The sequence below is a fragment of the Hemicordylus capensis genome, chromosome 1, assembly GCF_027244095.1.
Source record: "Hemicordylus capensis ecotype Gifberg chromosome 1, rHemCap1.1.pri, whole genome shotgun sequence".
NCBI classification, from domain to species: domain Eukaryota; kingdom Metazoa; phylum Chordata; class Lepidosauria; order Squamata; family Cordylidae; genus Hemicordylus; species Hemicordylus capensis.
Window position 1 is genome coordinate 345,918,400 of NC_069657.1, and position 16,999 is coordinate 345,935,398.

General features: G+C 42.3%; 1 protein-coding gene and 1 long non-coding RNA gene across 9 annotated transcripts in view; one reads left to right on the forward strand and one right to left on the reverse strand.

Moving 5' to 3' along the window:
* The window catches only part of LAMA2 (laminin subunit alpha 2), a 759,697-nt gene that overhangs the window by 154,162 nt on the left and 588,536 nt on the right, over positions 1-16,999 (forward strand). The gene's annotated exons all lie outside the window — the stretch shown is intronic.
* Positions 7,547-16,432, reverse strand: LOC128340732 (uncharacterized). Its single transcript, XR_008313927.1, has 2 exons — positions 16,311-16,432; positions 7,547-7,689 (listed from the first exon to the last, which is right to left on the reverse strand). It is a non-coding gene; the product is annotated as an uncharacterized LOC128340732 (long non-coding RNA).

Consider the following 16,999-nt stretch of genomic DNA (forward strand, 5'->3'; position numbering starts at 1 on the left):
TTCTCTTTTTCTCCTCCACTTACTCTTCCCCTCTGTCTTTCTTCTCCTCCCTTCTTTTTTCTTTCTCTCTTTCTCTCTCTCTCTCTCTGCCTTCCTAAGTTAACAGATCTTGTTCATCTTGTTTCCTCATCTAATTCACACAATGGCAGCCTCCTTCTCCTGAAGGCGCTCTTTCCTCCCTCAGCACCACTCCCTTCACAGATCCCTGTCCTCTATCTATCTATCTATCTATCTATCTATCTATCTATCTATCTATCTATCTATCTATACATACGCGCACACACACACACACACACATACACACACACACACACATATATACACACACACAAATACACACACACACATACACACACATACATACATACCTCTCCTCTACAATCAAGAACATCTTCCGACCAGTACCACTGACTGACTGTACAGACAACCCAATCTAGGAGGATTTCCACATTTTTTCTGGATTGGTTTGAAATGTAAATGATTGCAGATCCAGGCTGAAGTGAAAAGTTCAAATATATTGTAATAGAGAAACCAATATTTATTACATAGGAAATAAAGATAAATAGTTTAAAATATGAGATAACTCTAATAGCAAGCAAACGATTGTTAGGCCATAATTAGGTTTTATATGCCATTATTCTTTGCAGTACTTCCATAGTCTTTGATATTATTTTGTTTGATTTAAAAAAGAATTTTGCTTTCGTAAACCACTTTGAAACTTTTGGAGAAACAGTATATAAGTATATTAGTCTAGAGATTCTGAACTGTGGTCCATGAACCAGCAGTGGCCTGTGAGCTCCATGCAGATTGTAAACATGAAACTTTTAGAACTGTTGAGAATATCTGTAATTTGGCCTGCACTTGAACTCTTAATTATTTTTATATGACTTACATGCTCCTATTTATGAGGGGGGGGAGTTGATTAAGTTAATTAATCAACTTAATTAAGTTGATTAAGACCCCAAGTAATTTTCAAGGGGTCCACCAAAACAAAAAGGGTTTGAGAATCTATTCATTAGTATTGATAAATACCTAAATACAACTGATGGGGAGAAAAGATGTTTATACTATTCTATAGGCTTCTCCCCATATTACTCTTCCAAGTTTGCGTTGTAAGAACTTAAATAGGGACTAGAACAAATAAGCTTATTGAATACACATATTTTCAGATTATTATGTTTTTGGCTTATGTTAGTAGTAGTTTGTAAAGCATTGTGTACATTGGTAGCAATGTAATTATAGTGACCTTCATAATGTGCAAGGCAGTTATGGTCTTCCGGATTGGCTACTGCACATATGGTGGTGTAGTGGTTAGAGTGCTGGACTAGGACTGGGGAGACTTGAGTTCAAGTCCCCATTCAGCCATGAAACTAGCTGGGTGACTCTGGGCCAGTCACTTCTCTCTCAGCCTAACCTACTTCAGAGGGTTGTTGTGAGAAGAAACTCAAGTATGTAGTGCACCGCTCTGGGCTCCTTGAAGGAAGAGCGGGATATAAATGTAATTAATAATAAATAAATAAATTAAATAAATGGAAACCAACTCTGGCGATCTTGCACAAGAGTGCAGTTTCACAAATGCTTAAAACAGTGTGCCCACACTTGCATAGCACTGCTTACATTGGAAACCATTAAGTAGCCCTGCGCCATTTCAAGCGTGCTGTTTTAAGAAGTTGCACAACTTGTGCTCTTACATCCACCAGGGCTGGCTTCCATGTGTGCAGCAGTGCTGGGTGAATGGAAATGCTAGTGTGGCCTTTCACATCATGTGGTCAATAATAATACTTAATGGATTTGCAATATGTCCTAACACATGTATCTTCCAGATATGTCATATAGATCCTTTGAACCTTTAAAGATGTTGTGGTGTGTAGATTGTTTTGCTTTGTTTCCTTGGAGAAAAAATAGGACAAATAGTCATTATTTATCCTTAAAATGTGGGAGTCCTCTGTTATTCATAGGCTTACTTAGAAATCTACCTTCCCGTGAATGGCTGATATAAAAAACAAAACCTTGTAGAAGGCCATTGTGTTCGTGCAACATGCTGGTGCAAGCCAGATCCACTATGCTGGGAGCATCTGTTTCAGACTCTCATTCTGCTTATGCAACTGCCCAGGTGCAAGCTGAAACAGTGTGCCCTTGCGCGAAATCCTGCCGCTAGGCAATTATAGTTTTTTCATTATTGCACAAGGCACCACTTGTGCAACACACTGGCTGACATTCTGACTAATGGTGTGCTTGTGAAAGAACATTCCACTTGCACAAGGATGTTGTACAGGTACGTTTTGCTAAGTTGGGAGCTTGTGTTCCAGCCTAGTGCTAGTTTAAGGATGTAGCACAGGATGATGTGCAAAGACAGAAACATCTGTTTGAGACTAGTCTTGGTGCTAGCGGAACATGTTGACGAGTGGCATAACACTGGTTATACAACAACATTGCTCAAGACTGTTTCACATCATCATTGCTTGAGACTGTTCCTAATCATTGTTGCTCAAGACTGTTCTGCAGGGGCATAGCTATAATTGAACTGTGGGGTGAAGTGACAAATGTCCCTGAGCGAGGGGGACCTGCCAGGTGGGTGATAACTCACTCTTCTGAAGCAATGTTAGGGGGCAAGGTGAAGAAGGCAGGGGGTCCCAGTGGGCAGGGGGCTATCTTCATTTTTCATCCTAGGGCCGACTACAGTCTTACTAAGCCCCTGATATTTTGCAACATTGTTGTATGATCTTGTAGATGTCCTAGAGAAGGTCTTCCATGTTAATTGAACTATTCTGGAATGCTGGTGGAATGTCCTGAGACTACTTTTGGGCTTGTGTGGGGAATTAGCGAGACTAGAGTGAACAGTCCATTGCAGAATCAATTTGTGCAAAGCTTTGGTCTGAAAATAAAGGCTTGAAATAGGAATGTAGTTCAATCAGATTTATTTAAGGATTATTGGAGTACAGGAAATGAAAAATGGTTAGGCAATTGATAAAGGCAATAAAACTTTAACTAGTAATATAAATCAGAGATTCACAAAGAGGCGAAGTTTAAAGGTCCAAATGGTGACTAAATCAGCTTAAGATTTGCCAGAGAGAGAGGACCTGGAGTGCAGACTTCAAATTTTGGAAGGAAGGGAGAGATTGCTAGAATACTTTCTTCCAGTTCCTTCAGGTGTTTGTCACCCTTGCAGTATGGGAATGCTGGGGTCCTCCTTCCCAGGAGTCATGCAGAAGGACAGGGTAGAAAAGAGGCAAGTGGGCCACTCGCAAGCCAGGGAACCAGGAAAGTGGCTGATTCTAGGGGTGATTGGCTCTCTAAGGCAGCCAAGCGTGGTGTGTGGTTTGGATCAAACAATAGGTCCAAACCAGGAGCTGGAAGCAAAGCTGGAGCAATGGCTGTGATAGATGGAATTGCCATGGAGATGGTGGGTCCAAAGAAGGAGCACACCATTGTGTGGGGCTTAGGGTTAAAATCGGCACGAACATACCTTCAGGCCAAACACAAGTCACACCTCCTGGTTGCAAGGGGTGACATCCATGGTTAACAAAAGAATACATGCTGTACAGGGGCGGAGCCACCATTGGGCTAAAGGGTTCAAAGAACCCAAGCCACCAATGGCGAGAAGCCGCCGAGAGAGCCCCGCGTTGTGTGGCTCGGGCTCCATGGGAGCCCAGAGCGAACTCCCCCCTCCCACGCCCGGGCTGCCGAGAGCCCAGGCAAACTTTCTGCCAAGTATTTCAGGCAGCTCCGACTGCCTAATAGAACGTTTTTCTATTACACGTGACAAAGTCACATGACAAGGGGGCATGGCCTGGGCTGCTGAGAGCCCGAATGAGCTCTCGGAGCATCATTTCAGGCAGGGTCGGCTGCCTAATAGGACGTTTTCCCCTCTCTCTCCCTCCAGAGAGGGAGAGGAAGGGAAAAACATTCCATTAGGCAGTCGGAGCTGCCTGAAATACTTGGCAGAAAGTTTGCCCGGGCTCTCGGCGGCCCAGGCGTGGGAGGGGGGAGTTCGCTCTGGGCTCCTATGGAGCCCAAGCCACGCCCCGTACACGTGACATCACGCGCACGGGCATTTTGGAAGGGGCCGCTGAACACAGGCCGCTGCTTGGCTGGCTCCGCACCTGATGCTGTATTATTCAGTCATGGGTGTGTGTAATCTTGAAGGACAATAGAGTGAAATGGTTTGAAAAACCTGTATGGGACAGAGTAAATGCATGAGCTCAAAGCTTATATTGTGGGTCAAGAAGACCTTCTAGGTGTGGAAACTGGAATGTCTTTCATGCTAACGAGCCTCTTCCCTGGTCTGTGCCTGACCATTAACACTGCAATAGTGAGGTGGGAGTGATACAGCCTTATCTGAGTTCCTTTTGAGGTGATTAGTTAAATTGATCCTTTGTGCCAACAGCAAGAGGAGTTTGACTATTCTCTTGAGAAATATTCCTTCTCCTTAACTTGTGTCTTATGCAACCAGCATCCTTCTCTGTATTGAAAAATAGAGAGTGGCATGGGGGTATCTTTCAGTTGCATGTCATATTTGACCTGCGGTAAAATTACCCCATGCTGCTTGTGTTGGAGATGGAGTTCCAGTGCATCGACCTTTTGCATCAACTATTCTAATGACCATTAAGGGCATTGGGAGCAGAGGTAGCTAGTGGAGAGGTACCTTACCTGTCCTTGCTTGTCTCTGCTCTATGACCCCTGCTTTGACTCCTCAGGTACTTCCTGTAGTGAGTCAGCCCTCTTCCTTTCCTCCTAGAGAGAAGATGGAAACATCTCTCTCTCTCCCTACCCATTTATTAAGGCTCTCCACATGAGCATAATGGGGTTGGCAGGGAGAGCGGGCTTGATCCGCTCTCCCCACACACGAGCACTCAGCTTGCCCTAGGTGACTGGATCACATGATTACTGGCTCTGTCATGGAGTCATTAGGGTGGCACAAATTTGCTCATTATCCAAGTGCATCATTAATCAGAATGTCAGCCAGGGATGACTCCAGGGGACAGGGAAGAGTATTTCTCATTTTCCCTTTTGCTTCACCACCCACCAAACTGGAACTTTACAGCAAAGTGTCTGATAATACAGTCATAAAGGCTATTCTCACAAGCAGCCTAACCCAGGCTAGGGCGTGCTAGGAATGTTCTGTACACAACAGAGAAGATCATCTTGGGGGAAGGTAAGTTTGGCCATGCCTTCCTCTCCACTGGGCTGCAGGGGTCATGTGTATGGCCTTATAGTATATTATGGTCCTATAGCTTGAATTTATTATTTTAAAAGGCCTGAGTTGTTTAAAGAAGCCTCATTCACTCAATTATTACCCCAGAACAAGCTGCAGAAGTCCATGCAACCAGGTAGGTTAGAGACTTATGAATTGTCTTAATTACAACAAATACTTATAAAAATCCTTGCTGCTTTAATAATATTCTTTGTCACCCCTTTGCTCCTCCAGAGTAGTCATTCTAGAGTCACTCCTGATGTCAGCCACCTTCTGCAAGGGCCCTGCTTGTATATTTGGTATCAGTGCAACTACACAATCTCTTTGTGATTTGTAGTTTGTTGTTTGTGTGGGGTTCATAGAATCACTAATTTCCCCCCTCTAGTAACAGTTGTTATCAGGTTTGTTCTGAAATGTGGTAGTAACCACCTTTTGTGAGTATTCTGTGCTCAAAGTGGAGGAAATTAGCTCCTACCTTAAATTACCAGGGAAAGTTGATTGTGGTATGGATGCACTGGAATTTAGAATAGGTGAGAGAAAAGGAACACAGAAATGTGCCTTGAAAACAAAGAGTTGCTTTATTAGGGCTAATAGGAGTACAGAAAGAGAAAAGAGGATAATTAAGGCAAAGATTAGCACCTAGAAGGCTTTCTAATGAGCTTTCCTCTAAGGGATTTGCAGACCCTCTGGAAATGGCTTAGATTTCACCACATACATATTTACCATGTCTTAGTGTTAAGGTAAGGGGACAGAGGTTTGGGATGAAAGATTTAGAGAAAGAGATGGACTGGAGGGAGGAGTCAAGATGGTGACGAGGTAACAGCCTTGGTTGTTAGTTCAGAAAAAAACATTTTTGTGATCTCCTTTCATCTGTTTGGTGAATTAAAACTTGGGCAGCTCTGTTTTTAAATAAACTAGGGGTCCCCCCCCAAGTATTGATGCTATTTTTTGTTTTGTTTTGTTCCTGGAATCTGTTGTTTATTATTCAATACAGCATATCACCATTGCATTTTTCTTTTGTGTGATGGGGAATAAAAAGATGAGGAACAACAAATGCCAGTGAAACAGTCCAGATGTACTAAAACCAAATTACCAAAACAAGTTAAGTTGAGTAAATATTTGGATTCCCAGAGAGAAAGGGATGGAGTAAGAACACATTCATAGCTACCTGTGATCTTGGTGGGTCCTTCTCTCCAGGGGAGCGATGAGAGGGAGGCTCAAGCACAAGGCAAGATGCCTGAGAGGTGCAAGAGAGTGAGACCCTCCCAAGAGAGGTTTTTTTGAGTAAAAAAACATAGCTTGAGGGCGTGTTTTCTTTAACAAAACAGTTGTTTCACAGGTGCTTTGGAGGGAAATATCCTTGACATGTTATCTACAGAGGCTTATTAAGGGGTAGAAGGAAGCCTGTATTCCTTTATCTTTTGGTTTGTTTACAGCTGGTTTGTTTACAGTTACATTACTGACTTGAAGGCACCAGGAAGCGCCTAATCAGAATGACCTGTAATCTCAGGAATGTAGGTGACTGAAATTTCACTTCCAAATAGGCTAAGAAAATGGCTCTGCTTCTAGTCTGGGAATCCACTGAAGCACAAAATGGCGAACTGAGCAAGCCTGGCAACACAGTGAGAACTGAGAGTTCAATACCTTACTCTCTTGGTAAGCCCAAAGGAAAATAGAAGGAAAAACTCAAAGTCACTAAGATGGGTCATAGCCAAATGACATGGGCTATATATCTGTAACCACAGGAATTCCTTCTCTGGTGACATGACCTAGAACTTTGGTCACCTTCACTGGAAGGATACATGATACATCAATGGAAGACATTGGCTAAGCTGCCACCTGGTGTTACTGTATCATCTTCAGTAGATATTACAGGTTGAAAGCTTAGTGCCTAGAGAACGATATACATGGAAATTTTCACAAGGAAGTGGAGAAGCTTATTAACCTCCTAGCTCTACTTAAGTCTTGAATCTTGTCATTTCTTTTTTATTTCTCTTTCGGGCTCTGTTCTTTCAGGGTCCTGTGCTGCAAGCTGGATGATCCATAAAAAGGTCTATTATAGTTCCACTTCACTGCTTTGTATTCTTAAAAAGAAAACCTAATCCTTACCAATTCCTGTTTTGATCACCTGTTTTGGGGGGCTTCTTGCTTTTTCATTTACATTGTTCATTGGACAGCCCTATGTATAGAAAAGGAGGAAAAAATTCTTTGCTTCTTCTTAAGATACTGCTCAATGCTGGGGGGAGGGGAAGAAAGAATCACAGTACTATAAACAATAGAACAACTTTGCCAATATACTAAAGCAGTGTCAAGTAATGTATCAAGAAGAAGTTCAAGTGTAGCTTGTCCATGGAAGATAAGGAAAGAATGCTCTCTTTTTTTATTATGCCTCTTGATCTTTTCTCCAAGTACATAGAAAATAAAAAAAAACCACCCAATTGAGTTTGCAGGTTGATAGATGGAACGTGACAGGATTTGTTCTTGGCTGGAAATACCTGTGTCAATTTAAATAAAGGTAACAATGCTAAAGAAAAGACAGCTTTTATTAAACAACATATTTTACAATGATATTTGTTATATGTAACATAATGGAAATGTCAAGGTATTTAGGGCTTTGCTCACTTCTCATTAAAGCTAGCCAAAAAGCTTCTGTAGAGTGTGAACCCCCACTTTAAAGTGTATTGGAGTGTAGTTTCCTTTACTATGAAAAGGTTCCCTTATCAACTGATGAGCTGCCAAACTAACTTCTGTGATATCACTCAGTTAAGGCATTTGGAAGCTGTTTCCTTTTTTCTGAGCCAACTGGTGCTTAGTGTGAACAACAGTAAAGCCAAAAGCCGAAAAGTAAGAGGCTTGAAATAGTAGTTTAACAATAACCCTGATATTTCTTCCTATTTCTGCCTCAGCTCTCAAATGCCTGAGAAAAGGATCAAATTCTCAAGGAATATGTTTCTAAAGCAAATTTTGGTCTATGACCGTAAATAAACATGACTGACTGTTTCTAAAGCATTTTACAGGTTGGAAAAGCATAGTCTGAATGCACAATATGTCGTCATTTCTTATGTGTTTTTGTATATGTCATATCCAGCATTAATTTGAAACTGCTATCACTCCTAACAAAAATAGTATCCATATATGTTGCAGGATGGGTACATCATGTAGACAATGTGCATATTACATAGATCATTTGAACAACTTCCCTGTGTACTTTCTGTGTCACTGTTTTACACTCATTAGGTTACACTGGACACTTACTTTACCATCCTGATAAAGGAGGTTCTATTTCATAGGGCCAGGGAGCTCCCAAGATGGGAGAGGTACGTAGCAATAAACCAATAACAGCAAGCATATTGATTGAAGTTACTCATGATTAGTCCCATTGTGTGACTAACATGTCCCTTTAATGTCAGTGGGACTACTCATGGGTAACTTAGTTCGGATGTCAGCCATTTTCCCTGCTGAAATCTTGCCAGAGTGCATTTGCTGTTTGCTTATGACACTGTGTCTAGGTTACGTAGACTGCTTTTTGTGGAGCTGGTGGTGCAAACCATAATTGAGTTTTCAATCTTGATTTGTGGACAATTCACAGTTTGTCCAGTCTGAATGCAGCTGCTAAATTTAGCAGGGTTTTTTGCTGTTAAATCTGAAGCTACAGAGAAAATCAGACCATGTAAGGGGAGGAGGAGGGATTGTATAACAGGGGTCATTCATGTGCTGCCAAACTAGTTTGGAGTTACACCTGGACTGACTTATGGCCAGTCCTTCCTTTGGATAGAATATTGGACTAGGTTAACTTTGTATCTTCCAAGTTTGTGATTTTGGATTAGGGTTCTCTCATATTTTGTCATAATATGTCTCAGCAGTGCAAGAAAAAATGTTTTGACCTTGCTAAATGCAACAATGGAACTGTCCTCATGGCCCTAAACAGAGTTGGAGGAGTCCTCAACCAGGATATGAGATCCTGGTGCACTCCCGATCAGCGTCATGTGTTTGCAGAGTTCAAGGAGGAATGGAGGGAGTGATTGTGTGGTGGAGGGAGTGATAGTGTGGTAGGTGGGAGCTGGAAAGAACTGGTATGGCCAAATACATACTGAGCCAGGTCTCACGATCAGTGAGACCCGGTTTAGAAGGGTGAGCAAGGAGGGAGCCCTGGGTGGCCAGATCGGCTGCCCACACGATTGCCAGCTCCGTGACGGAGCCGGTGGGGGCTGGGGAGCTCAGGGGCCACACGGCCCTCAGAAGCTCCAGTATGCCCTGTGTGCGCGCGCAGGGCATACTGGAGAGACCCCTGGAGCCGGGATACGACTTTTCACCTCCACTCTGGGGTCTACTCATGAGTAACGTGACATGGAGCTGCGCCACGGCTACTCACAATCTTAAAAACCAGGTTTGCAGAGTGCTTGCTCCGCAAACCTGGTTTTAGGGGAGGGGTATTTAGGCAGGTTACCTGCCTAAGAACCACCGGGCTGGCAGCCGAGCCTGGTGGTTCACACGATGGGGCGAAATTGGGCTAGCCTCCACTAGCCCGATTTTGCCCCATCGTGTGAATAGCCTCACTGTCATCAACATTTTATCTAGGGTGGTTAGCTTAACCTCTGTGCTGGGTAAATTGATGGAAAGCATACTTAAGGACAAAGTTGTTAAATAGATAGAAGAAAAGGCCTTTCTGATGGAGATCCAGCATGGCTTCTGCAAGGGCAAGTCTTATCTTACTAACCTTTTGGAGTTCTTTGAGGGTGTCAACAGGCATGTGGATAAAGGTGATGTGGTTGACATAATATACTTGGACTTCCAAAAAGCTTTTGATAAAGTTCCCCACCAAAGGCTTTTGAGTAAACTTAACAGTCCTGGGATATGTGGACAGGTTCATGTGGATTGTTAACTGGTTGAAGGACAGGAAACAGAGGGTAGGTATAAATGGAGAGTTTTCACAATGGAGGGAAATAAGAAGTGGGGTCCTTCAAGGATCTTTACTGGGACCAGTGCTGTTTAACCTATTCACAAGTGATCTAGAAGTTGGGATAAGCAGTGATGTGACCAAACACTAAACAATTTAGGGTAGTGAAATCCACAACAGATTGTGAGGAGCTCTAAAAGGATCTCTCCAAACTGGGTGAGTGGGTGACAAAATGGAAAATGCAGTTCAGTGTAAGCAAGTGTAAAGTGCTACATATTGGGACAAAGCCCCCCAACTTCACATTGACTGATGGTGTCTGAGCTAACAGACTGACCAGGAGAAGGATCTTGGGGTTGTGGTGGACAGCTTGTTGAAAGTGTAGACTCAATGTGTGGCAGCTGTGAAATAGGCCAGTTCCATGCTAGGGATCATTAGGAAGGGGATTGAAAATAAAACTGCTAATATTATAATTCCCTTATACAAATCTGTGGTGCAGCCACATTTGGGGTACTGCATGTAGTTCTGGTCACCATATCTTTAAAAGGATAATGTAGAACTGGAAAAGGTGCAGAAAGAGGGCAAGCAAAATGATCAGGATCCAGGAGTACCTTCCTTATGAGGCAAGGCTACAGCATCTGGAGCTTTTTAGTTTTGAAAAGAGGCAACTATGCGGAGGCATAGGGGTTTATTAAATTATGCATGGAGTAGAGAGAATGGACAGAGAGAATTTTTTCTCCCTCTCTCACAGCACTAGAACCAGGGGTCATCCTATGAAACTGAAGGTTGGGAAATTTAGGACTGACAAGAGGAAGTACCTTTTCACAGAGCACATAATTAATCTATGGAATTCTCTGCTGTGGGAAGTGGTGATGGCCACTAGCTTGGGTAGCTTTAAAAGGGGCTTAGACAATTTCATGGAGGATAGGTCTATCAGTGGCTACTAGATGGTGGCTATAGGCCACCTCAAGCCTCAGAGGCAAGATGCCTCTACATACCAGTTGCATGGGAGCAACAGCAAGAGAGAGGGCATGCCCCTACCTCTTGCCTGTGGGCTTCTCAGCGGCATCTGGTGGGACACTGTGTGAAACAGGATGCTGGACTAGATAGGCCTTGGGCCTAATCCAGCAGGGCTGTTCTTATATTCTTATGGTGTATGAAAAGCCATCCTACCCAGCTGCTATACTATTACTCTCCTATCCTCCTACGTCAATCTTTGCAAATACATGACTACCGATCGGGAGCATACACAACTCTCCTACCCTGGCTGGGCACTCCTTTGACCCTGATTCAGGTCATGAGAACAGCCCCTGTGTGTTGATTCTTGGGCCAAGCCAAGGTAAAAGAGGTAAAGTGAAAGAAGGGCTATACCAATTAATAGTAAGCTTTAAGGTGAAAAGGAGTTTCTGCCTCTTATCACAACTCTCTTGAGTTTTCTTATGAAGTTATGCCTGGCCATTTGAAAATGATGGATTCAAATTAATCACCTTCTACATGGAGTGATGGGTCAGGGAAAGTTAAAGAGAGTTATTCTAAAGTTATTGCTGCTACATTCTGCTTTCTTTCAGAACCATAGAGTAGTTCTTCTCTTAAAGAATTAGTATTTACAAGCTAGCCACTGATGTATTGGTAGACTGTGATATTGTCTCAACTATTTGAATTCTATTCATTCATTCATTCATTCATTGACTTTATATACTGCCTAGTGTAACTTAGAAACACTGTTTGACCTTCAAAGGTTGTGACTAATTGTTGCTTGCTTTAACAATGTGTATTTAAGCTACAGTTGAAAGGAATATCTGTCTTTCAGTCCAAATATTACAGTGCTTTTAAAAAAAGAGTGTTTCAATATCACTATACAGGAGAACCTCAGTATTTGCGGGTGGTGGTGGTTTCCGTTCTCTGCTACTACTGTGGATACAAAAACCATGCATACTGGCAATGGGATTGTGGGGGTTAGGTTCCATGAGAGGAAAACTGACCGAAAATCACCATTATAAATTTTTTGTTTTAAAAATGGGGTTAAAAGGCCCTATAAATGTAGGGGGGGCCTAATGTGCTCCATGGGCCCCCAGCGGTCCAAGAATGCCCCCATAGGAGTCAAAAACTGGCCAAAAATACCACTTTTTTGCCCATTTTTAGAAGGGGGTGAAAGGCCCCAGAAATGTGTTGTGTGTATGTGTGCATGCCTACCATGCTGCACAGGTCCCCAGCAGCCCCCAAGAGTTGAAAATAGACCAAAAATCACCATTTTGTGCCCTTAAAAAGAAAAGCCATAAAGTGGCTTCCCATGTCAGAATGGAGGCCGTAAATGGCCTCTGAGGTCATACCCCCCCCAGCATATACTGAGGTTGGGTCAGTATCCAGCCGCGGATATCCAGTCACAGATACTCGAAAACGCCGCTATTGATGAGGTTCTCCTGTATTGCATATTTACAGATGCAAAGTGTTTACAACATAGTTCTCAATATTTTCCTTAAGGTAATTCATGATTTGAGTGTTGTTTTTGTATACTACTCAGTTATAAGATCTCGTCAGAGTAAAATCTGAATAACTTAGTCTGGATGTTAGCCCCTGTAACCTGGATCCCACTTTTTAAGAAGAACATTGATAAACTTGAATGGATTCAGAGGAGGACAGCAAAGATGATGAGGGGTCTGGAAATCAAGTTTGTTTTCCAATGAATAGTTGTTAAAGGAGCTTGGTATGTTTAGCTTGGAGAAGAGAAGTCTATGGGGAAATGTGATAGCCATCTTCAAATATCTGAAGGGCAGTTGAATTTATTGGATTTATTATCCACACAGAAGGAGTGGGTGTGTTCTCTGTTGCTCCTGAGAGCCAGACTGGAACAAATGGGTTGAAACTACAAAGAAGCAGATTTAGGCGATCAGGAAGCATTTCCTAACTATAAGAGCTGTTTGACAGTGGAAGAGTCTGCCTCGTGAAATGTTAGGTTCTTCTTCACTGGAGGTTTTCAAACAGAGGCTGGAGAGGCATCTGTCAGAGATGTTGTAGCAGTTTCCTGCACTGAGCACAGTTTCCTGCACAGTTATTCACTTGTAATTGGTGTGTAATAAACAGTGGCTATGTGTTTCTTCGGTCTCCTGATGAAGTGCTCATCGTGATATATGTTTGGACTCTTTGTGATCCACCACCCCACTAAGTTGTTTCATGTGCACACAGAATTCTGCATTGTGGTGTGCTCTTCTTTGTTTTTCTAGTTGTGTAAAAATGAGCAGTACTTATTTTCTAAGCATATGTGTTTATGCCCCAAATTTTAAAGGGCTCAAACTTGTACTTGCCCCAAAGTTTGTAGATAGACTATATGATGTTCAGATTAAATGAACAGATTTGCCATTTGTAAATAAAATGTTTGAAATTATTTGCCCTATTTCTTCTATAGAATCCCGAAGCAACTTGTCTATGTTGCTGTCAGAAGCAGTTCACAACAGTGTGCAAATCTCTTTGGCAGTTTAATTTTGTAATCCAACTTCATTCTGAATTCAACATTGGTTTCATAATGTGGCCATTGTTTTCTCATGATATACACTGTGCATCACCATATGGGCTTCTAACAAGCTACATCTGTCTCTGATACATGATACAAAAGAAATATTCCAGGAATGCTCTGACCACTGGTAAGCTACAATGTGTAGAAACATAATGTCCTCTGTAGAGCTGAATAATGACAGAACTGTAATCTTGAGCAACTGGCACTTGCTCTTTTATGTTTCAGAAACAAATTGTATATAGAAGTGATTCTTCCTTTGTTTTCCAAAGATACATTTACAAGAATTCCAAGGAATCAAGACAGAAAATGCATTGGTTTGTGTTTATCTTGGCTATGACCATGTGACATATTGATTGCTAGACTATTAACCACTCTACAGCTAACACAGATACTTTAGATCAGTAAGAAAATTGTCTGAAGCAATGATGTCAACTTCCCATACCAGTTGTCAGTGTAAAGGGGAGACATCACTTCTCAGGGTTCAATTTGAAGAAGGAAAAGACTAGGAAGTAGGGATGTGCAAAATATTTCGATGTCTCAAGCTTGAAACAAAATACCCTTTAAATAAAGGGCCTGTTTCAAGCTCGAAACAAAACAACCCCATTTCGATTTGAAATGTTTCAATGTTTTGAGTGCCATTTTTGAGGCCTGTTTTTCCCTTGTGGATTGGTTTTCTGGCACTGGCTTCCAATTGGCTTCCAATCTCCTTGCTTCTTGGTTGGCTTGTTATCATACAAATCAAGAGTTGTCATGGGCAACTGTGCCCCCATTGGCTGGGGGAAAGGGGGAGGGCAGGGGAGCAGAAAGGAGGGTGTTTCAAAATGTAGGGATCCTATCCTATGATTGATAGGCTGTTAAAAATGTAATTTTCTGTGGGGGTTGTGGGGAAAGGTTAACAATCACCTGCTTGCCCACTTCTTTTGTGGGTGGGTGGTGGGCAGCACCCATCATGCCCTACCACCCAACCCACTTTGCGTTCCTAGGAGCTACCCATGGGGAACAATTAGGTGTTTCAAGTTTCCCCTTTGTTTCCTATGGCTAAAATACTTGAAATGTTTCAAGGTTTATTCCACAGAAACAACCAGGTCAACTGCTCTTTTGACAAAATGTTTCTTCTGTCTGCATTTTGTTTTGAGCTCAAAACAAAATGCAAAACCCATTTCCACATTTTATTGAAAGAATATGTGTTAATTTTATAGTCATATTTGAATATGGTTTTAGATTAAGATACCTTGAGAGAGCATTATCCAAAGGCTTAATTGCCCCTAATGTTTATGTACTTCTCTATTCAGCTGCTACCTCATAGCACAAACTGTGTTATTGTGACAGATCAGGAAAATAAAGTTAAAGCTAGAAAATTTTAATTATTCATTATCCCACAGAACCTGGATTCTCCAACAGAGAAATGTGGCTTGGTCAGCCTTGTAATGTTTTTTTTTTTAAATTGTTGACCTTTTTTGTCACTAACAATTCATTAAACATTCCTTCCCATAATTTAGCTTTCAAGACAATACACACAATGTATAAGAAAACAATAGGAACAACTATAATGTTATTAAGTGAGCTAATCTACCTAGTTCAAAATCATGGTCGCTCATTTAGGAACAGAAATGAGCAGTGGTGGCATATCAAATGCCCCTACCTGTATCTTAAAGCCAATTTAGATAAGATAATTTGATCAAAAAGATTCCTTCAGCATTACAGGCACATGTTAATGCTGTGAGGCAGTGTCATGATAAAGTAACAGTGCTTGAAATGTTGGGGAAACTTTAGTTGACAGTCCACCACTGGAGAGTAACCAGTATAAGTGCATTTTCAGCTGCTTCAAACTCCACATGAAATTATTTCCACATGCAATTATATCAGGGGCGTAGCAAGGTTGGAGTGGGCCCAGAGACAAGATTTTAAAATGGGCCCGCCCCCCCCCCCAAAGTCCAGGGCCTCCGCACACCCCAGGCCCCCAAGGATTTAAGTCTGATATTCCAAAATAAGTATGCTGCCTGCAAATACATTTCACTGAATACACACACACACACGTCACAATATATAGTGATATACATTGAGTACTATACATTTGTATTACTTTTAATGCCTAGAACACACTAGAAAGATGAATTATTAAAATGGGCCCCTCGCTGCAGATTAGCAAAGGAGACTTTCAACCATGCAGGGTGAACCTATGTTTGTTTTCTCAGAATTCTGAACAAATTCAGTCAAGTTTGATTGCAGGAGGTTTTTCACAGGAGGCTTTTAAAGCCCTTTAAGACACATCTCCTCTGGAATGGAGGTGCTGCATTCACATGTTGGCCAGATTGACCCTGAAGTCCCTGCAAGTTATTGGGGAGCAGTTCACACACAAGAAAAATAAAATAAAATAAAAGCACAAGACATGCTTCACAGTTCTCACTCAGACCTTCTGGGTTGCAAAACAACTTGAACATAAGTGCATTTATAAATGAATGAATGAATAAATAAAATTAATAAAATACTGTTCCAGAAGTTTTTGCAATTTTCTGCCATGAAACAAGCCACTTATAGGACTTTTTAGATAGTTTTTTTTAAGTCAGCAAATTTTCCAAGCTGTTTCAAAATAAATATTCAGAGACTTCTCAGTCCCTCCCCCCCCCATATCCAAGCCCTATGGCAAGCAGATCCCTATATATGGGGGGGGGGGCGGGAAAGGTAACCACAAAAAGGAGTTCACACTCTACCTGGCAAATGCTGGTCTGGGTTAAGCAGGGCAGCAAGAGGTCTTCTGCTGCAGAGAACACTCTGGCTGCCTCCTCCTTCCTGGCTGGCTTGGGCCCTACTCGAGTTCAGGCTTCAATGCGGCCTACACGGAGGCCTCCGTGGAAGCCCCGCCCACCCGCCGAATAGCTGAGAGGCGGGAGAAAAGGAGCTCTTTGCAGCTTGCCTGCTGCTTCCATTGCGGGCCAGGAGAACAAGCTGGAGAGAGGCGAAGAGGGCAAGTGGCTGAGAGGCTATGGGGCTGGGCAGGGGGCAATGGGGAGTCACATGAGGTGCCTCTGGGGTGCCCCTCCAGGCAGTGGGGCCCCCAGACAACTGTCTCCCCTTGCCCTATCATTGTTACGCGCCTGAATTATATAATTATTTGACAGTTCATTGTAAATTGGTGGATGATACAGAAGATGGCTTTTTAGATGGATTTTGCATAATGCCTTCTGTGGGAACTTAGGGTGTGAATCTTGGCTTATTACAAACTGCATACTCAAGGTTGCTCTTCTTGCTATCACAACCTACTAAACATTGACCTAGAAACACAGGAGGATCTCTTTCTCTCTCCCTCCCTCCCTCTCTCTCTTTGGCTTGCTTTTAGGGGGATTTGGTTGCCTTCAGCCTCCTTTGTCTCCACAGGTCAAGACTCAGCCAAAATAATATC